Genomic DNA, 23,742 nt, shown 5'->3' with positions numbered 1-23,742 from the left:
TTGATATGTTTAATTAATACTTATAAATTAAATGGTATTATTAGGTATTAATAACATATTGGGTCCTCTTCATGTATAACCTCTTTATACAAAGTACCTCCACTAAGATGTCCTACTACATTAGTAATTCAGATATAGATTACATGTATTCATAATACTAGTGAACCATACTTACAGTATTTAATCGAAAGGTTCCATATAACTTTGTTTTATTGCGAATTGTTTAAATTCATTCCCTACAATCTTAATCCTCTCGTACAAATACAAGATTGTAGTCACAATAACGAATTTGAGCATTTATCATATTCATATAATATTATTCAAATAATCACAATAAACAAACAATATATACAAAAATTCATTTCAATTATTTATTTCATAAAACATTTTTCAAAACATATGCTTTAAACGGCACTAATCCCAACACAATGTACATTAGGTCGATTATTTCGATGGGATCGAGATCTGTGGGATCCACCCTGCCTCCTTCAGACATTCTCATCAGTCGTGGGAGGAGGTAGTCGAGCCATGACCTCGTCTATTCGCCTGTTAGCCTAGGAAAGGTGGATCCTCAGTTGAGCATTCTCCATTTCAATGGCAGTTTAATACCCAGGATTGGGGTTCGGTGGGCGTGAGGTTGAACTTTTGACATCGTCCTGGTCCACATGCTGTTTTGTTGGGAACAGTGCCCTTAAAGCAATTGTAGTTGACAAATTTTTTAAAAGAAATAAATAATTCAATTGAATTATTATATGTATAAAGACTATGTCTAATATTATATGATAATATTAAGCGAATATCAGAAAATTCCAAAGTTAATCTATGTGATCTTAATCTCATATTGGTATGGGAGGATCGAGATTATGATAATAAACTTAAATAGTTCGCAGTAAAATAAAGTTATGGAATCTTTAGATTAATTACTACTAGTACGGTTCACTAGTATTATGAATACACGTGACCTAGATTTGGGTTACTAATGTATTAAGACACTTTAGTGGAGGTACTTTGCATGCTAAGAGTATGTAGAACTGGACCAGATGTGATTTGTTAATACTTGCTTAAACATTGTTTCATAGTATTAATCAAACACATCAAATGATGATCATATACACGATGATCCTAATCCTGAGGTTCTTATGAAATCCTATATATGTCATATGATCTTTTGATTCATGCGTTAAAGTTTGTCAGAATGATCAGGCTAAGAACAATTGTTTTGGGGACTCAATGATGTATATGGCTGGGGACGTAGTTTAACAGATATGGAATCTATACTTTCTTATATATTGAATAATGGTTCCCTACTGGGTTGACTTTTAGAACTGAAAATGTTATGAGCGCTCACGACGTAAACTTGTTGTGACACAACCTTAACTAGTAAAGTCAATTGTACATTAGGAACAAGATAAAGCTAAAAGGGTAAAACAGTAATTTTATTCCCTTTTAATTATGAACCATTAATAGAGGATTAACGTTGTATCTAACACTTTATTCTTTAATAAAGTACTCAGTAAATATATGTCTGTAACTATCAAGAGTTCAATCTCGTATTTTTAGTGGAGTAATCATGAGATTAATAAATATGATTATTTAATCAAAGAGCTTTGATTAATAATGTAATATATATTGGAGCTTGATATTATAGATTCATATGTCCCCAGGGTGGCTCTATCAATACCATATAAAAGTAAGAGTTGATACAAGGGTATAACTATAATTTGAGAATTTGAGAAGAATTTTATTCTTCGCGATAAGTACAGAATAATATGATAATTGAGGTTGAATAATTAATTATTAATTTTTTAAAATATATTTATTAATTTAAATATATAAAATTTTGAATTTCATATAAATAAATAAAATTTTGAAATTAATTATTTTATTTGAGTGGGAGAAAATAAAAAAATGGTAAGTCAAAAATAGTTTTTGATTTATTTAATATTAAAAGATGTTGATAATGATGATCATCAATTTGAATTTTGAATTTTGAATTTAAAATTTAAATTTTGAAATATGATTGTTATGTTTTCTTTAAAAATATTAACACCTTATTTTGTGGGAAATTGATTTTAATTAAATAATAAAATAAAAGAAAAATACAAAATCCCTGAAAAGGGAATAGCAGTACACGTCTGACACAGTCCAACGACTGTGCCATGTGTGTACCACATATACAGATATTGTATCTGTGTAGTTTTTATTTTATTTATTTAATTATTTAATAATTTGATAATAGTTTTTCAAATTTGGTAAGTTAGATATTTACCTAAATCAAATCTTATCGTCGTTATGAAATTTTAATATATTACTATTATTATTAGGAATAATAAGGCAATAGAAATATCTATATATATATATATATGTTATAGAACGAAGAGAAGAAATAATTACAGAACACACAATAATATAGATACAATTCAGAATAGTTCTCGGAGTTTTTGTAAGTCAAAACTCTTTCTTCTTTTTCTTTATTCTAGTCATTCTTAGACCATAATCCAAGTTCTCATGTGTTGAGAAATACTTGTGATTCCTAAAATACAAACCCATGTTCTCTATGTTTCCACACACATCTTGAGGTGTAAATAACACTCTGGAAGATCGTGGTTTGAGTACTCAAAGCTTTGGATAGGAAGATCGTTAATAATACGAAAAGACTCAAGGAAACTTGATAGACTTCAAGAAGTAAAAATTTATGTTCTTGATTTTTTTTGTTTAAATGTTGTATATAAATATATTGTGCATTTATATATATATATATATTGAGTAATGATATATGCACCTAAAATATACACCCAAACATTACACACAGTGGTGTGGCAGTTTAGTCTAGCCAATCACATTTATTAAAACTGGGACCCACTGTTTTAAGAAGTAGTGACACGTCACTGTGTGTAATATTTGGGTGTATATTTTGGGTGCACATATCACACTCATATATATTTGTTGCATGATTATTAGTATTGTATGATAATGTTTCTGGATTGTTTTCTTGGTCATATAAATTATTTATATGATTAAAGAAATTTTTTTGAATGTTGTTGTTCCTTATAAAACAATGGGCCCACCACAAAAAAGTTTTTGCTGCGTACTCTGAATTTTTTCAACAATTAGTACCAGCCCAAGTCATTAATCTATACATATTATTAATTGATGTGTGGGGTTATATGGACTTTTATATTATATGTGATATATGTTTGAATGGATGAATGTTTATTTTCATGATGATAGATTCTTAAGGGTTGTTTATTATGGTGCTTTTGGGTATAGGAATTATTCTTAAAATTTCTAGATGAAATGTGTAAGCCGATTTGGGGCATAGGAATTTTGTAATGTTTTTGTTTAAAATTCTGGGTATAAAATTATGTTGTCACTCTGAGACTAAGCCCGAGCCCGAGCCCGAGGTGCTGCCCAGCCAGCCACATGCGTGCTGCCAGCCAACATGTAACGACCCAAAATTTACTAATAAGGCTTAGGGCCTTGATTAGTGTGCTGGGAGGGCATAATTAGTTTATGTGTGATTTAAATTATTTAATGCATGATTATGTGATAAGCATGCTTATATGATTATATGGATATGTGAAATGTATGACTACAAGTATTAGATGCAAATAGACCCTGTTTAGGGCATAAATGTGATTATTTTTGGACAATTGTTAAGACCACAATATTATGTGAATGCATTTGCAGCTTATGGCTTGAGACGATCGTAGTGAGCGGTTTGGCGAAATAGTCACGGCGAGGATTGATACCCGGCTTGGGGGAAGCCTGAGGGTATTTCTAGGAATTGGGGAAATATATTGGAGATTTTTAGAGATTGGGGAAAATAATTGGGTATTAATTAGATGATGGGATTTAAGTGGTAAATAATAGGGACACTTGAGGAATTAGCGAGAATTGGGAGCAAATGACCAAACACCCCTGGAGTAATTAAAAGGCCTGGGTTTAATTGGGAGGGTAGAAGAGTCTTTTTCTCATTAAGGGGAATAACTAATATATTCTATTCATTTGGACCTTAGTGGAAATTGTAGAAGTGTTAGAAGGTGTGAAGGAAAGAAAAAGAAGGAAAAAACAGAGCACTCAACTTACCTCTCTCTCTCTCTCTCCCACAGGATTTGCTCTTTCTCTCACCCTTTCTTCTGGATTTTGAAGTTGTGAACTCAGAGAAGGTTAGGCTAGGTCTTGGGACTTTGATTCTTGGTGTAGCTAACAGGTTCAGCTGGAGTTGGTTTCTAAGTGAAGGTAAGGTTTAAGGTTGTTTTTGAGATTTCTGAGTTTTGTTGAGGTTGATCTTTGAACTTGAATTTTGGATGGGAATTTAAGGACTTAAGCTTGGGGATTGGAGGAACTAAAGTTTGGAAGGACATTGAAGGCAACCTAGGGTCGAATTCACTCAGCTGAGGTAACAATTCTGATCTTGTTTGTCTAGGTTTTCTGGTTTTCAGATGAAGTTCTTGAGCTTTAAGCTCAATTTCGGTTTTCTGTGTTTGATGATGCTATTGGTTAAGATTTTTGATGTTTTTATGTGGTATGGATGAGATATAGTGAGTTATAGGTTTAATTTTGAGTTTGGTTGAGATTTGGGTTAGATATTTGGAGCTTTGGCTTGGGAAAGTTCAAAGGAAAAACACTGAATTTTTGCATGCTCGGGTTGCAGCACTGTAGTGCTAGGCTGGGAGCGCTACAACGCTAGGCTATGTTCTTGGGGGGGCTAGGTTTGTTACTGTAGCACTGTAGCGCCCCTTTGGTGGCCCTATAGCGCTACCCGATCTCCAAAAACTGGTTTTTGGGATTTCTTTTAGGATTTTTGCTCGGGGGCTCGGCGGTCGATTCCACCACCCCGTTTGGTGGAATTTGGCTTCCCAAGAGCTTAGGATTGGTCCCGAAGTTGGGTTACAGAATTGAATTTTAATGAGGGTTCTATTTTACGGTTGTGACTAGGTGTACGCTAGGGCTCGGGAGGGATCGTACTCGAGGGTCGCCTCAATTAGCCAAATCACTCAGAATCAAAGGTAAGAAAACTGCACCCGGTTATGTGGTTATGTTGGGACTAAGAGTTCCCTATACTTGTATGTAATCTTTTATGATGGTATTATGTCATGCGAACATGAAATAAACGACCTAAGGGTGCCGAAATTAATATTGGCGCACAAGGATGCGGCTCGGCCACTAGTAGCTGAGGTTAAGTATATAATCACTGAGCTCGGGCTAAGCAAGCCGGAGTCAGTGGGATAAACAGAGGGTGCAACCTAAGGGAGTCGACAATAGATATTGTGTGATATGTTTATTGTTATTAATCTAATAATTATGGCATGTTTATTACATGGATAATTGATTATTGGTTTGCAGATTGATATGACTGATTATGTGAACAATGTGGTTTGTAGAGTATCTGATTGATGATTTGTGAATTATCTGACTATTGATTATGCTCTGTAATTGGGTTTTCTTGCTGGGCCTTGGCCCACGGGTGCTTTGTGGTGCAGGTAAAGGCAAGGGTAAGCTGGACCAACCCTGATTTGGAGAGCTCTGGGGGCGGAATGTACATAGTCAGCTGATCAGTCACCACGGTCGAGGGATGGTACAGGGACAAAAGAACCTAAAGTTCCTATTTTTCCATTAGAGTGGCTTGTGGTTGTACATAAACTTTGAAATTTTGTAAATTTTCCTTTAATACCTATTTTGGGATCCCATGAATTAAACGTTTATTTTGATGAGAAATTTTATGTTTATGGCCAAAATATTTTAACCCTAACCTAATTACAACTTTAGTGTCACGTTTTCAACTTTATGACTTGATTAGCAAGTCTTTCACCTTTATAATCACACAGTGTATCGACCTTGGTTATCCAGGGTGTTACATAACACGTCCTTGCGCCCAGCTGCCGCGCCCCTGTGCCCAGCCATCGCGCCCCTGCCGCAAGCCTCCTGCGCTCACCCGAGCCCCACCGCCAAACCACCAGCTGCCATCGTCCCTTGGTATAACACCTAGTGTGTTGTTACCATATTTATATTTTTTAATTATTTATTTAATTAAAAATCATAAATTGAATTAAAATAGTTTTAATTTGGACATTTCTTTAATTGAAATAATGGTGATTATTTACCTTAATTAAAAATGTTTTAATTGTTATATTCCATAATTAAATTTTTTTTAATTAAAATATCGAAAATTAAAATTATCTTGAATTTTAGTTTATTAAAATTAAATTGTTTAATTTTATTTTTGAATTAAATTACCCAAATTCAAATTGGGCCTTAGAAACTTTTGGGTGTTAAAACCCAATATTTAATTATTTTAAAAGTTTGTTTAAAATAATTAAAAAGTTGTATAATTCAAAATGGATATGGGAAAATGGTGGCATTGGCTCAACAAGACTACATCTCAAGGTTACATTTTTCTTGTATATGTTTGCAAGTGTTGGAATTTTTTCTGGAAATACCCAAAAGTTACCATACCCGCTTTTATTTTATTTATTTATTATAAATGTTTGAATGCGATTAAAATGTTTAATATTTTTTCATGCATTATAACATGTCATTCATATACTTACATAGTATGCAAATAGCATGCATTACATTCGTGTAGAAACATGCTATTAGGAACGCCCTATATATTGTTATATGCTTATATTTGATAATTCATATAATAATAAACTTAGTCTTAAATTAGTTAAGATGGTAAATCAAAAATAAAATTGTTTAATTTGTTGTTTTAATGAAAATGTTTTATTAAAATAAAAGTGATATTCTCTTAGTTAAATAAAAAATTGTAATTAGTAATTAATAGAATATCATTTGGTAAAAATAATTAAATTTATTTTTACAACTAAATTAAAAAATATTGATTTTGTGAAAAACACACTTTTCCAAATAGTGAGTGAGAGAGGGAGTTATGACAATCAGTCTCATGGTCTCCATTATTGGTTGAAGACCGAGAGGCATAGGAAGGGCTTCGTGCCGCCTCCATTTGAGGCCTCCCTAAGGAAAGGCTTTGGAATATGTTTATTTTATCTCAAGGTTGACTTCTCTTATGAGAATATAATTGGTGATGTATTTCATGTTTGACTGACCCTAAGGCATACTCTTGAGTTAAGTCATTCATTTAAAATAATGGGTTACACTCCAAATGTGTATCTAGGCTTTCAAGCACGACTAGTGCATCTTGAATAAACTAGCGGTAGTTCATAAGTCAAAAGAGAAAAAGACATTTTTAAGTTTTCACTTATGAAATTGAGATTTGTCTCAAAATTAATTTGGGGTTAGTCTGACCTACCCTAAGGCGGTCCATTAACTTTTCAAATTAATTTATCGTGGATTAAAATATATTTTTATGTGCTTTTATATGTTTCATTCATGCATCATATTTATTTTTCCAAATAAAATATGACATTTATTATATGTTTTAATTTATTATATTTTATTCATTTATTTCCAGCAACAATAGTTAATCCTCTTAATCCTAATCATGTACTTGAAAACATGAGAAATTAAACATACCTCATTGACAAACTCTTGGAAAGGATTCCATTTAATCTTAACCACATGAAAAGTTGGTACGATGGGATTCATATTGCCTTCAAAACACAGAACTTGTATGAAGCGATCTATGATCTACCACTACAGGAACCAAGTTTTTCATCTAGCTTTGATGAACATGAAAAATATGGTGAATAGATGAGATCGAATCACCTGGCACGTCAATGCATGTTATCAACAATGTATGGAGACATTAAAGAAAGATATATGGTCATTGAAAATGCATACGAGATGTGGGCCATGATAAAGGATGATGCAATAGCACACACTAAATTTTAGAAATACGGGGTAAATTCGATTTACTCAAAAACTATTCTTTAATATTTTTGAATGCTTGATTCAAAATTATGCCATTGATAATATTTTTCATATGTTCTTGTTTTCAGGGATACAAAAATATTGTGAGAAAAAGAGTAGTTGCATGGAAACCAAAGCGAAGAAGAAATGATGAAGACAATTGAATAAAGAAAATATTAGTTTAGAATTTTATTTTGAAATAGTTGATTTTCATTATGAAATAAATTAATAAGTTCTTTTTCTTTAAAGTAGTTCTAGAATTCTTTCTAGAAACTATGTTTTTAGATTCCTTATTTGATAAATGAACAAGTTTAATATTTATTTTGAATAATAAATTTAGTTGTTATTTTTTGAAATATACTTGTTTCCACTATTTCATGATTGAGTATAAATGATAATTATGAATTATTAATTACTGTGCAAATCATAGATTTAGTAAGACATCTTATTCCAACAGCAATTAAGTGAAACATAAATGTGAATTTATTTTTGAGATTGACTTGTAATTAATTAGATAAATATAACAAATAAAAGACAGTCTTTTATTGCAATCATTCAATGGTTCTCTCCCTGCTTATATAGTCTATTAATTAAAGTTAACCGAAAGACATTTCTCTAATAAAGGCTCAAAAATCACATAATTGTTTAGCTAATACATAGAGATGTATGTTGAATCTTTTAATGTTCAACGCTAAAGTAAATGATAAATAGTAAGTCAATATTGATTGACATTTATTTATGATATGTTTAAACTTTGATCAAATGCAAAGAAATTTTTTAGAAATTTTCATGCAACATTCAAAGTAAAGTCACTTAGAGACTTATTTGATTTGATCAAAAGGAAGTCTAAACTCGATTTTGGAATTCAAGTAGTTTACATGTGAACTTGGAATTCAAACCCAACTCACATACAACTAGAATGCTATGTATAATTAATATTTTGGAAGTGAAATATAATCATACTAGATAATATTAAATTCATAATGAGTAGTCATTATCTTCTTTATTATTTCAATAATTTTAACACTTGTTATACTCTGTTCATGTTCGATTGTACAACATAAAAGACTTAGAAGTTGGGATTCACAAGTGGTTATGTGAATAAATTGAAATTTTTCCATGAAGTCATTTAGTGAAACAATTTAATAATCGTAAAAGATTACGAAAGAGTTTGTTTCTCTTTAAATGCTACTTTAATGAAGCATGATTATTATAATAACTATATTTTCTAGTTAAGTAGTATTAGAAATAATGACTACAAGTCAAGTAAGCAAGTTATTGATAATTAACAATGATAAAACTAAAGAATATTACAAATTATGTACAGCATTGCTGTAGTGGGAGCATTAGTTAGTAATTACTCCATTACAAATGTAAAGATAGTTAAATTGTGTGTAACAAAATTTAACTATACTTCATTTATATATGAAATGAAATTTTTTTTATGGAAAACAATGGTTGAAACACCATGAATCTAGAAATGGAATTTGGAATTTTTTACCCCTAAAAAATACGAGTATGACGTGGATAATGAGAATGCGGCACGTGACATCACAAATCAAGGAAAAACAACGAAGTATTGAGAAAAGACCGACGCGCAAAAAAGATAGGTCCATGACCTATAGGGAAGTCAACTAGGCCTAAACCCCCTAGGGGTGGTCGGCATGGCCCTAGCCCCTAGGGGTGGTCGGCCTGAACCCTACCCTTAGGGATGGTCGGCCTAAGCATGCCCAAGAACCTCCCGGGGGTGGTCGGCCTGACCCCAACCCTTAAGGGTGGTTGGCCCCAGTATGTCCAAGAGCCCCTAATGGTGGTCGGCCTGATCCCTACCCCAGGGTGGTCAGTCTGACATGCTCAAGAACCACCTGGGTGGTTGCCCTACCCTATTCTTCATAGGTTGGTCGGCCTAAACTCCCTAGTACACTTCATTGAGAAATCCTCTCACTCGTTCAAACTGAGATCAAACAGGTCCAGCTCCCAAAAGATCACAGGTCCAACACCTAGAGGATTAGCGGGTCCAGCACCCAGAGGGTCATCGGGCCTAGCACCTAGGTCTCATATACCAACCAAGACTTAATATTTTCCCAGAGGTTTCAACCGTGCATTATCTACCATGATCTAGAGAAACAACGAGAATCCCATGATCTCATGATAATGGGGAGGTGGACACATATCTCCACTACTTGATAATTGTGTACCAGACCACGATCCTAGTATTACTGATCATGTAACAGCCCCTGGGTACTATAAATGAAGGATCGGGGCTTCATTTCAAGGGATGGCTTTTTCTGGAATTTTTGAGATCTAAAGAATATTTGGGGAGGAATTTTGGGATAATTAGAAACAAGTGAATGCTTTTTTTCCTTAGTATAATTATCGATTGATTCGATACTAAAAGCTAAGTGGAATAGGTTATTACTGTTCATCAGAACAGGGCTGAACCACTATAAAATTTGTGGAGTTTGTTTAAGATATTTGTTCAAAAGGTGTCATATACTGTACATACGACCATTGACCAGTTTCACAGGTCAGTAGAATTCTATGATATCTAGACTCTTGAACATCCAACTAAAGTTCATTGAACTTTAGTCTAAAACAAGATATTCAAGATGAAGAGGAGTACATACCTTTTAAGGTTAGGTTAATAGTCATAGGCTATGAACAGAAAGAAGAATTTATTACTTGAATAGATGTCTTCAGCTGTAACCAAACTTGAATCTGTTTACATACTATTATCCGCTGCTTTAAGCATGGATTATGAGATTAAATTTAAATGAATGCCTAAATAGTCTTTACTGGAATTGCTGACATGACAAAATAATTTTAAGATCTCGACCAAAAAGATTCTGTTGTGATTCTTATTCTTAATATTGACAATGTTCTAATCATTGGGAATGATGTGGAGAAATCCTCAATAGAAAAGAAATGGTAAGTTGGACATTTCTAAATATTGGATTTAGAAAAGCCAAGAATATTCTGTACATTCAATTCTGTAGAGATTGAAAGAACAATCCTTATGCTCTGTCTCAAGCAACTTATATTGATAAGAAGCATAAATACTTTAGCTTACAAAAATCCAAGAAAGGATTTTTGCCTTCTCAGTAAGGAGGATGTATTATCTAAATAATAAATATCCATTTATTCTTTTCCTAGAAAAGAGGACATGAGGCAGTTATTACTACAACTCAGTAATAGACTGTTTAATATATCAATGTTATATTTTCAAATTGACATTTGTTAAATGGTGGGAATAGTCAGCAGTTATGAATCCAATAATGGATTGAGTCATTGAATAATTATAAGGACTTAATTTTGAGTATCTTAAATATAATAGAGATTATATGTATGTGCATTTAGGCAATGACCTAAAATCTCCAAGGATGAACTCATTTAAATCTTCAAAGATTGATCAGCTTCCATAACTGTGGAGGAAGCACATTAATGTTAGACATTTCAGAATTGTATGTTTCACCACAAAAGCCAAAATATAACAGCTATGCACAGTTAAATAGGTTATTTGATTTAATTAAGTTCTTTGACATTTTAGAAAGGTTTTCAGAACAGAAGAAACAACTAGTATCCCATCGCGAAAGCAATGGAGATACAACTATTCTAGAAGAACTAGAAATCATGAGAGGGTAAAGCACATAAAATGAAGTATCATTTAATACAAGAAATTTTTACATAATTGATGTAATAATCTTGAAGATAACTTCAAAAAAGTTTCTTGAAAAATAGTTACAAACACTTTGTTAGACAAAATCGATCAGGAGAATATGATTGACATATTAAAAGAGATGCCTCAATTTGCATTAGGGCAAGTGGGAGATTTTTGGGGATAGTGCCCTTAAAGCAATTGTAGTTGACAAATGTTTTAAAAAAAATAAGTAATTGAATTGAATTATTATATATATAGACTATGTCCAATATTAAATGATAATATTAAGTGAATATTTGAAAATTTCAAAGTTTTTCTATGTGGTCTTAAGCTCATATTGGTATGGGAGGATCGAGATTAAGATAATATACTTAAATAGTTTGCATTAAAATAAAGTTATGGAATCTTTAGATTAATTATTCCTAGTACGGTCCACTAATATTATGAATACATGTGACCTAGATCCGGGTTACTAGTGTAGTAGAACACTTTAGTGGAGGTACTTTACATGCTGAGAGTATGTAGAACTGAACCAGATGTGATTTGTTAATACTTATTCAAAAATGGTTTCATAGTATTAATCAAACACATCAAATGATGAGCATATACACGATGATCTTAATCCTGAGGGTTCTATAAACTCCTATATATGCCATATGATCCTTTAATTCATGCGTTAATGTTTGTCAGAATAATCAGGCTAAGAACAATAGCTTTGGGGACTCAATGATGTATATGGTTGGGGACGTAGTTTAACAAATATGGAATCTATACTTTCTTATAGATTGAATAACGGTTCCCTATTGGGTAGACTTTTGAAATTGAAAAGGTTATGAGCATTCACGTCATAAACTTGTTGTGCACAACCTTTACTAGTAAAGTCAATGGTACTCTAGAAACAAGATATAGCTAAAAGGGTAAAACAATAATTTTATTCCCTTTTAATTATGAACCATTAATAGATGATTAATGTTGTATGTAATGATTATATCAATTGCCACTTTATTCTTTAATAAAGTACTCAGTAAATATATGTCTTTAATTATCAAGAGTTCAATCTCATATTTTTAGTGGAGTAATCATGAGATTAATAGATATGATTATTTAATCAAATAGCTTTGATTAATAATGTAATATTTATTGGAACTTGATATTATAGATCCATAAATCCCCAGGGTGGCTATATCAACACCATATCAAGGTAAGAGTTGATACAAGGGTATAACAATAATTTTGGAATTTGAGAATAATTTTATTCTTCGGGTCAAGTATGCAATTATATGATAATTAATGTTGAATAATTAATTTAGAATTAATTATTAATTTTTGAAAATATATTTATTAATTTAAATATATTAAATTTTGAATTTCATATATATAAATAAATTAATTAATTTTTTAAATTAAGTATTTTATTTGAGTGGGAGAAAATAAAATTGGTAATTCAAAAATAGTTTTTTATTTATTTAATTTTAAAAGATGATGATGATAATGATGATAATTAATTTGAATTTTTATTTAAAATTTAAATTTTGAAATATGGTTGTTATGTTTTCTTTAAAAAGATTAACACCTTATTTTTTAGGAAATTGATTTTAATTAAATAATTAAATAAAAGAAAATACAAAATCCCTGAAAAGGGAATAGCAGTACACGCCTGACACAGTCCAAGGACTATTTCATGCGTGTACCACATATACATATATTGTATCTATGTAGTTTTTATTTTATTTATTTAATAATTTGAAAATGGTTTTTCAAAATTGGTAAGTTAGATATTTACCTAAATAAAATCCTATCATCATTATGATATTTTAATATATTACTATTATTATTAGGAATAATAAGGTAATAAAAATATCTCTACATATATGATATAGAATGAAGAGAATAAATAAATACAAAACACACAACAATACAGAAACAATTCAGAATAGTTCTCTGAGTTTTTGTTAGACAAAACTCTTTCTTCTTCTTCTTTTTTCTAGCCATTCTGAGACTATAACGTTCTCCTAATCCAAGACCGTTACACTGTCTAATTTAGATAGTGCTCGACTTGCTAACCAAGTCATTTGGTTTCAAATGTATAACTATGGTTAATGTCAAGGGTTAGGGTTAAAATTTTTGGTCAAAGAACCGTTGACATTTACTTGAAAAGATTCAAACATTTATGGGATCCCAAAATATTACAACCAAACTTTTAAGAAGGTGAAAATACATCAAAAGTTACATTCAGCCGGCCTAAGCGACAAAAACAGGGTTACAACCTTAGTTCCTCCGAGATATCCCTAGTCGTGGTGGTCGAGTAGCTGCATATGTACACGCCGCCACCAAAGCTCTCCAACTCATAGCTGGTCAAGCTTTCCCTTCCCCTTACCTGGACCACATAGCATCCTTGAGCCAAGGCTCAGCAAGAGAACTGAACATGTGCATAAACAAAAAATATAAACTTCTAGATACTTATCTAGTTTGCCCAGTAGTAATAATAACCTACATATACAATCATTCTGTTACAAACAAGTGGTCATTGGACCAAATAGGGGCTACTGCCCTGAACAGTTGGCGATAGAGCCAACCTCAAGGCTTATGCCCTAGCTATGTGACCATAGAGTCACCTGGGGCCCTCACCCTTAGCTTTTAATAACTAGCCATAGAGCTAGCCCAACCCCTTGGTTTACAAACAACCATAGAGTTGGCCAACGTAATAGTATGTTGCTGGTTAGGCCTAAGCCTTTCGACCAGCGCGCAAAGCACTTTTAGCATCCTTGACTAATAAGTCAAGCTCTGATCCAGGAACACCGAACTCAGTACAAAAGCCGATATAGATAGGCATATCCCAAAAACATACACACATATGAATTTTAATTACATAACACCATCGAATAAACATTCTCACAAGACTAATAATACTTATTTAACAGGGCCTCATGCCCTAACCATGGAGTTCATACAACAAACATGAAATACTTAAACAAGTATCATCCCACATGAAAAACAATAGCTTAAATATAGATGTCCTCGGGGTCCAAGCCCTAGTCATGATAATTGATAACAGTCGGGCCAAGCCCAAATCACATATAACATGTATTGAGTGCATTTTTCTTACCTCAAGCCTGAGTATAGCGTAAATAAGGACGACCCTCGAGCACGATCCCAATTCCAAGCCCCTTAGCGATAACCTAGTCACAACGATAGTATATAATTCCATCAAAAACAATAAAATGAAGGCTTCTAGACTGAGTCCTAGCCTCCAGGGCCTCGAGTTCCACTAAACCAGGTAGCGGAATCTATCCCGAGCCCTAAGGAAAAGGTTCCCATTTTTAAGATCTTCCCAATGCCAAAAATGCCCAAGCGGGCCGCGACCTGATCCTGAGGGTCGCGGCGTGCCCCTCCTACCTGAAAGCCTCCCCATCTGTCAAAGGAACGCGAGCCGCGAGTTGCCCTTGAGGGTCGCAGTGCGCCTCCCAAATAGAGACCTCCTAAGGCCCTGGTTTCAAGTTGAGTCATGGCCCCTCAAGAACAAGGTCACAACTTGGCCCCACAAACCCATATTTTCACACTTTTAGCAGCCAAAATCAATCTTAACTAACCCAATTTCACCCCAAAACCATAATTCAATCCCCACAACAGTTCTAACATCTTTCCAACAACAAAACCCAACAAAAATCCAGTCTTAAAACTCATCAAAACATCAATCCAATTCACAAGCTTAAAGGTTCAAGCACACTTCAAAACAACCAAGTAAAACTCAGAATTTCAATGGCCAAAAACATAATCTAAAGCTTACCTCAACTGAAGATTAATCCCACAAGCTGCAACGGAACTAACTCCCCAAGTTTAAGTTTTCAATTCTCCAAGTTTAGCTAGGAATTCTGTTCAATTCTTCAAAGAACTCCTTAGGAAAGTTGAAAGAAAAACAAGCAAGAGGGAGAGAGAAAAGAGAGGGTCGGTTAGTGAGGAAATTCTGAGTGTTTCTTGTGTTTTGTCTTTAGTTTCCTAAGGCTTAAGTAACTTAAGCTAATCGCGAGGCTCGGGGTACCAAAAATGTACCTGAAGGCAAAATGGTCAAATTCCCCAGCATTCCCTCCTAAACTCACTAACTTTAGATATATCTCCAATTATTTATTTCCATTACCCGATAACTTAATTAAATGCCTAGTACTCAAAATACCCCTCGACTCGCCCCAAGTCGGGTATTGGGTCTTGTTGTGACTTTCCCGCTAACTTGCTCCATAGGATCGTTCGTGCCGAGTAACTCAAATAATCCCACAGAATAACGTGGTCTCTCACATATATCACATATATACACATAAATATTCAATGGAACAGGCCAAATTATCATAATTTCCCTTCTAATAAGAAACAGACCCACATGCATATTTAATACCCCTAAACATGCACAACTAGTCATATTATCACATAGTTCACATAATTACAATTAAATATAATAAATAAGCATATAACTCCATATATTGCCATCGTAGCCCCCTAATCAAGGCTCTAAGCCTTATTTGGTAATTCTGGGACGTTACAACTGTCCCCTCTTATAGAAATTTCATCCTTGAAATTTTACCTGAACAACTCGGGATATTGAGTTTGCATATCTGCCTCCAGCTTCCAGTTCGCTTTCGCGACTTTACTGTTGCTCCATAATACTTTAACTAAGGGTATAGTCTTGATCCTCAGCACCTTGTCCTTCTTATCTAAAATCTGAACTGGCTGCTCTTCATAGGATAAGTCTGTCTCCGTTCCAGATCCTCATAACTTTGTACATGAGTTCCATCTGACACATACTTCCTGAGCATGGAAATATGGAATACATTATGCACACTAGACAGTGCATAGGGCAAGGCCAACCTATAGGCCACCAACCTGATCCTCTATAGGATCTCAAATGGTCCCACAAACCTAGGGCTCAGCTTGCCCTTCTTCCCGAATCTCCTCAGCCCACTCAGAGGTGAATCCCTAAGGAAGACATAATCTCCCTCTTGGAACTCTATGTTCCTTCCCCTTGGGTCTGAATAGCTCTTGTGTCTACTCTGAGAAGCGAGCATCCGAGCTCTAATCTTCTCAATTGCCTCAGTGGTTCTCTGAACTGCATTAGGACCTAAATATTTCTTATCACCCATCTCATCCCAATGAATGGGCGATCTACACTTCCTACCATCTAGCATCTCATAAGGTGCTATCCCAATGGTAGACTGGTAGCTGTTGTTATAGGTAAATTCTATCAGAGGAAAATATTTACTTCAGGACCCTTCAAAGTCCAACACACATGCTCTCAGCATGTCCTCCAATATCAGGATAGTCCTCTCAGACTGACCATCGGTCTGAGGATGATAAGTTGTGCTGAACTTCAGCTGTGTACCCATCACCCTCTACAAACTTCCCCAAAAATTTGAAGTAAAGATAGGGTCCCTATCAAACATGATAGACCTCGGAGTCCCATGAAGGAGAACTATCTCTCTCACATAGAGATCTACATACTTATCAACTGTGTAATTCATCCTCATAGAAAGAAAATGAGATGATTTCGTATATCGATCAACGATGACCCAAAAAGAATCATGCTGGCCCACTGACCTGGGAAACCCTACCACAAAATCCATTGTGATATCCTCCCGTTTCCACTCTGGATATCCAGAGGTTGTAACAGACCTGCTGATAGGTTAGGCACCTTGAAACATACTCAGTCACATCCCTCTTCATTCCAGGCCACAAATATAAAGCTTTCAGATCCTGGTACATCTTCGTGGTGCCTGGATGTAGAGAATAAGAGGTAGTATGAGATTCATCGAAAATCTCTCATCTGACTCCGACATCCATCGGAACGCAAATCCGATCCTTGTATCTCAATAAGCCCACACCTGACACCAAATAGTCCTTAGCTATTCCAGCTAGGACGTCTCACCTAATCTGCCCCATATGTGGGTCATCTAACTGCTTCTTCTTGCTTGTCTCCAAGAGAGTAGATTATAAAGTGATGTTGGCCAACTGGCCCACCACTAACTCAATCCCTGCTCTAGTCATCTCATCAGCCAATTTCTTCAATATCTGCCTAGCACTATATAGTTGTCCCGGACCCTTCCGGCTTAAGGCATCTGCTACCACGTTGGCTTTCCCAGGGTAATAGAGGATTTCACAATCATAATCCTTTACCAGCTCTAACCAACATCTCTACCTCATGTTCAAATCCTTCTGAGTGAAGAAGTATTTTAAACACTTGTAGTTAGTGTATATCTCACAATTCTCACCATACAAGTAGTGCCGCCATACCTTCAGTGCAAAAACTACCCCTGCAAGCTCTAAGTCATGTGTGGGATGTCTTTGCTCATATTCCTTCAACTGATATGATGCATAGGCAATCACCTTCTCTGTCTACATAAGTACACAACTCAAACCCTACCTCGAAGCATCACAGTAAACCACAAACTTGTCTTGATTTGTAGGAATGCTCAAAATCGGAGCGGTGATCAAACTCTTCTTGAGCTTCTGGATGTTGTCTTCACACTTGTCTGTCCATACAAACTTCTGACTCTTGTGTGTTAACTCTGTCAGTGATGACACAATCTTGGAAAATCCCTCCACAAAGCATCTATAATACCTAGGGAATCCCAAGAAACTCTTGATCTCTGAAGCATTCTTTGGTCTTGGCCAATCTCTGACCGCCTCGATCTTCGCCGGATCCACCTTTATTCCATCCTTACCAACTATGTGACCTAAGAAAGTTACCTGTGGCAACCAAAACTCGCATTTCTTAAACTTCGCATACAGCCTGTGTTCTCTTAACCTCTGTAGTACTAATCTAAGATGCTACTCGTGTTCTATTTCTGCTCGAGAGTATATCAATATGTCGTTAATAAAGACGATCACAAATTGGTCCAGGTAGTCTTTGAACACCCTGTTCATCAAAATTCATAAATGATGCTGGGGCATTAGTCAACCCAAATGACATCACCAAAAACTCATAATGCCCATACCTGGTGCGAAAAGCTTTCTTCAGTATATCCTCCTCTCTGATCCTCAGCTGGTGATAAGCAAATCGAAGATCTATCTTAGAGAACACCGTTCTACCCTACAACCGATTAAATAAATCATCAATCCTTGGCAGAGGATATCTGTTCTTGATAGTTAACTTGTTCAGTTCTCTGTAATCGATTCACATCCTTAGAGAACCATCCTTTTTCTTCACAAAGAGGACCGGTGCGCCCCATGGCGAGAAACTGGGCCTAATAAAACCCAAGTCCAGTAACTCCTGTAGTTGAACCTTTAGTTCCTTTAGCTTAGATGGAGCTATCCTGTAAGGTATCCTAGACACTGGCTCTATCCCTAGTGCCAATTCAATTAAAACTCAATCTCCCTGAGTGGAGATAACCCTTGCAGATCCTCTGGAAACACGTGTAGGAACTCACAGACTAATCGGGTCTGTTCTGGTCCCACTGGCATGACTTGAGTGGTATCCACCATGCTAGCTAAGAACCCTATGCATCCTCCCTGCAATAGGTCTCTAGCTCTACGTACAAATATAATAGGTATACGGGGTCCATGCATAGTACCAACGAAAACAAAGGGGTCCTCACCCTCCGACTCAAAGGTTACCATCTTCTTCTTGTAGTCTATCATTGCCCCATACTTCTCTAACCAATCCATACCCAGAATTATGTCAAAATCAGTCATCTCCAGCTCCACCAAGTTAACTCATAACTCCCTGCCATCCACTGTAACTAGTAGTGATCTAACCCATCTCCTGGAAACCACTAACTCCCCAATAGGCAACATCGTACCAAACCCCACATGATAAAAGTCACATGGTCTACACAATCCACCTATAACCTTACTAGCAACAAAAGAGTGTATAGAACCCGAATCAATCAAAATAGTATAAAAGGTTCCAGCACTAGAAAGCTAACCTGTAACTACTGACGGCATATCCTTGGCCTCTGCTTGGGTCAAGGTGAACACCCGAGCAGGAGTCAGGCTATCCACCTTCTTTGGCTCCTCCTTTCTGGCTCTAGGGCAGTCTTTCTTCAAATGTCCCGTACTACCACAAACAAAATAGGCCTTTGCCCGACATTCCCCAATCTGGCGCCTCCTACACCTAGCACACTCTAGGAATGCTCTCCAGGTATCACCGCCACTTTTGCGACCCATTCGTATGCCCCATGGTCTCCTATATCGCCCTGAAGCTGAAATTGTATCTCGAGTCTTCTTCTTCTTATCACTAAGGCCTCCGCCCCTACCAAAACCTGTAAATGGAGGTACCGGCCTCCTATAATCCCTTCTAGCTGCATTGTCACGCCAAATCATATTCTTTGCGCTCTCAGTTGTAAGTGCCTTCTCCACAGCCTGTGCGTAGGTGGTCAATCCCAGCAGAGTGGTAATACGAACATCTCGGGCTATCATAGGTTGTATCCCCTGAAGAAACCTCTCCCTTCTAGTCCCATCAGTGGGCATCGGATCCCCGACAAACTTTGCCAATCTGTCGAACTTCAGGGCATAGTCGATCACTGTCATGTTGCGCTGAAGCAATTTGCTAAACTCTTTAGCCTTCGCAGATGTAACCACGTCATTATGGTATTTATCATTGAACAGGGTTATGAACTCTTCCCATTCCATGGTGATCACTGCTCTGGTCTGGGATACCACCTCCCATCATATTCGGGTGTCCTCCCGAAACATATAAGTGGCTCAAGCCACTCTCTCGTTACCACCCACCCTTATAAAATTATGGGTGGTGGTTATCATAGTCATCCACTACTCAGCCTTCAGTGGATCTGAGCCACCCTCAAAGATTTGAGGGTGTTGCTTCCTAAACCTCTAATACAGGGGTTCCCACCTATCTCCCCCTGCTTGGGGCTACACTACTACTGGTACCTCTGGTTGTATCACTGCTGGTACTGTAGGCTGTGGGTTCCCTGCTGGAACATATTTCTGTCTCAAGAGGCGTATCTCTTCTTCTTGCCTCTCTAATCTGGCTTGCATGCCAGCAAGCACCTGTTGCCAGTTTTCTGGAGCTGGCGGTAGGGCCTAGCCCTGGTCATTCCCTTTACTGGCCTGTAACTCCTAGCCAGCCAATCTCTCTGACCTTCGAGGATTCATACTATTACTCAATCCACCCTACAATAATCAAATCGCCCGTTAGGTAAGTAATAACTATACCTCTTGCTGCTTGATAGTCCAAGATCAACATATAACAAACATGTGCAATGCTAATAAGCATGCCATCACTCAATATATTCATTCATGGTGCTAATAAGCACTTCCTGATATCCATCAACAGTTAACAATACACATAAACATATCTAAGCATTCTCACAAGTATAACATAGCTAATAATCATGTTCCTTAATCCCTGCCAGTGTTAATAGTGCTAATAAGCATTTCATGGCCCATATACAAACAATAGCGCTAACAAGCGGTTCCCTTGCATTCACAAGTAGTAACGATGCTAATAAGCACATTCTTTATCATTCATCCAGCAGTCAAGGGCCAGGCCCTATCAGATTATCTCATGCTTCCTAAACAGGCATGAAGATAAGGCATTCATATCATGTTTAATCATTTAAACACATAACCACATAATAATTATCGAACGCTGAGTCAAGCTTGTTTTTAGTGGCAAGTGTACATGCCCGGCCAGTCTTAAGGAATCCTTAAACCTTGGCGACTCTGATAACAAGTTGTAACATCCTCCTAATCCAGGACCATTACACTTTGTACTTTAGATAGTGTTCAACTTGCTAACCAAGTCATTTGGTTTAAAATGTGTAACTATGGTTAATGTCAAGGGTTAGGGTTAAAAATTTTGTTCAAAGAACCATTGACTTTTACTTGACAAGATTCAAACATTTATGGGATCCCAAAATATTACAACCAAACTTTTAAGAAGGTGAATATACATCAAAAGTTACATTCATCCGGCCTAAACGGAAAAACCAAGGCTACAACCCTAGTTCCTATGAGATATCCCCAGCTGTGGTGGTCGAGCAGCCGCATATGTACACGTGAGCCAAGGCTCAGCAAGAAAACTCAAGATGTGCATAAACAGAAAAGATAAACATCTAGATACTTATCTAGCTTGCCAAGCAATAATAATAACCTACATATACAGTCATTTAGTTACAAACAAGTGGTCATTGGACCAATTAAGGGCTGTTGCCCTAAACAGTTGGCCATAGAGCCAACCTCGGGGCATAAGCCCTAGCTATGTGACCATAGAGTCACCTCGGGTCCTCACCCTTAACTTTGAATAACTAGCCATAGAGCAAGCCTAACCCCTTAGTTTACCAACGACCATAGAGTCGGCCAACGTAGTAGTACGTTACTGGTTTAGGCCTAAGCCTTTCGACCAGCGCGCAACGCGCTTTTGTCGTCCTTGACTAATAAGTCAAGCCCTGATCCAGGAACACCGACCTCAGTACAGAAATAGATATGGATAGGCATATCCCAACAAAATACGCACATATTCATGTTAATCACATAACACCATCGAATAACCATTCTTACAACACTAATCATACTTATTTAACGGGTCCTCAAGCCCTAACCACGAAGTTCATACAACAAAAATGAAATTCTTAAATAAGTATCATCCAACATGTAAAAAAATAGCTTAAATATAGATGTCCTCGGGGCCCAAGCCCTAGACATGATAATTGATAACAGTCGGCCCAAGCACAAATCACATATAACATGTATTGGGTGGAGTTTTCTTACCTCAGGTCTGAGTATAGTGTAAATAAGGACGACCCTCGAGCACGATCTCAGTTCCGAGTCCCCTAATGATAACCTAGTCACAACCATAGTATAGGAATCCATAAAAAACAATCAAATAATGGCTTCCGGACTGAGTCTTAGCCTCTGTGGCCTCGAGTTCCACTAAACCGGGTAGCATAATCGATCCCAAGCCCTAAGGAAAAGGTTCCCATTTTTAAAAGCTTCGCAAGGCAAAAAATTCCCAGGCGGGCTGTGACCTGACCTTGAGGGTCGCGGCGTGCCCCTTCTACCCGAAAGCCTCCCCCTCTGTCAAAGGGACGCAGGTCGCGACTTACCCTTGAGGGTGCACGCCTCCAGGACAGAGACTACCTAGGGCCCTGGGTTCAAGTTGAGTCGGGGCCCCTTAAGAACAAGGTCGCGACTTGGCCCCACGAACCCAAATTTTCATGCTTTTCAGCAGCCAAAAGCAATCCGAACTAAACCAATTTCACCTCAAAACCATAATTCAATCCCCACAACAGTTCTAACATCTTTTCAGTAACAAAACCCAAACAAAATCCAGTCTTAAAACTCATCAAAACCCCAAGCCAATTCTCAAGCTAAAAGGTTTAAGCACACTTCAAAACAACCAAGTAAAACTAAGAATTTCAATGGCCAAAAACATAATCTAAAGTTTACCTCAAGTGAAGATTAATCCCACAAGCTGCAACAGAACTAACTCCCCAAGTTTAGGTTTACAATTCTCCAAGTTTTGCTAGGAATTTAGTTAAATTCTTCAAAGAACTCCTTAGGAAAGTTGAGAGAAAAACAAGCAAGAGGGAGAGAGAAAAGAGAGGGTCGGTTAGTGAGAAAATTTTGAGTGATTCTTGTGTTTTGTCTTTAGTTTCCTAAGGCTTAAGTAACTTAAGCTAATCGCGAGGCTCGGGGTACCAAAAACGTCATTGAGGGAAAAATGGTCAAATTCTCCAGTATTCCCTCCTAAACTCACTAACTTCAGATATATCTCCAATTTTTTATTTCCATTACCCGATAACTTAATTAAATGCCTAATACCCAAAATACCCCTCGACTCGCCCCAAGTCAGGTATTGGGTCCTGTTGTGACTTTCCCGCTAACTTGCTCCATAGGATCGTCTCGTGCCGAGTAACTCAAATAAACCCACATAATAATGTGGTCTCTTACATATATCACATATATACACATAAATATACAATTATGCCCGCAACAGGCCAAATTATCATAATTGATCGTCTAATAAGAAACAGGCCAACATGCATATTTAATACCCCTAAACATGCACAACTATTCATATTATCACATAATTCACATAATTACAATTTAATATAACAAATAAGCATATAACTCCATATATTACCATCTTGGCCCCTAATCAAGACCATAAGCCTTATTAGGTAATTTTGGGACATTACACAGATCATAATCCAAGTTCTCATGTGTTGAGAAATACTTGTGATTCCTAAAATACAAACCCATGTTCTCTATGTACCCACACAAATCTTGAGGTGTAGAGA

The sequence above is a fragment of the Humulus lupulus genome, chromosome 4, assembly GCF_963169125.1.
Source record: "Humulus lupulus chromosome 4, drHumLupu1.1, whole genome shotgun sequence".
In the NCBI taxonomy this organism is placed as follows: domain Eukaryota; kingdom Viridiplantae; phylum Streptophyta; class Magnoliopsida; order Rosales; family Cannabaceae; genus Humulus; species Humulus lupulus.
The sequence above is the reverse complement of the archived record's forward strand: the minus strand, read 5'-3'. Positions refer to the sequence as shown.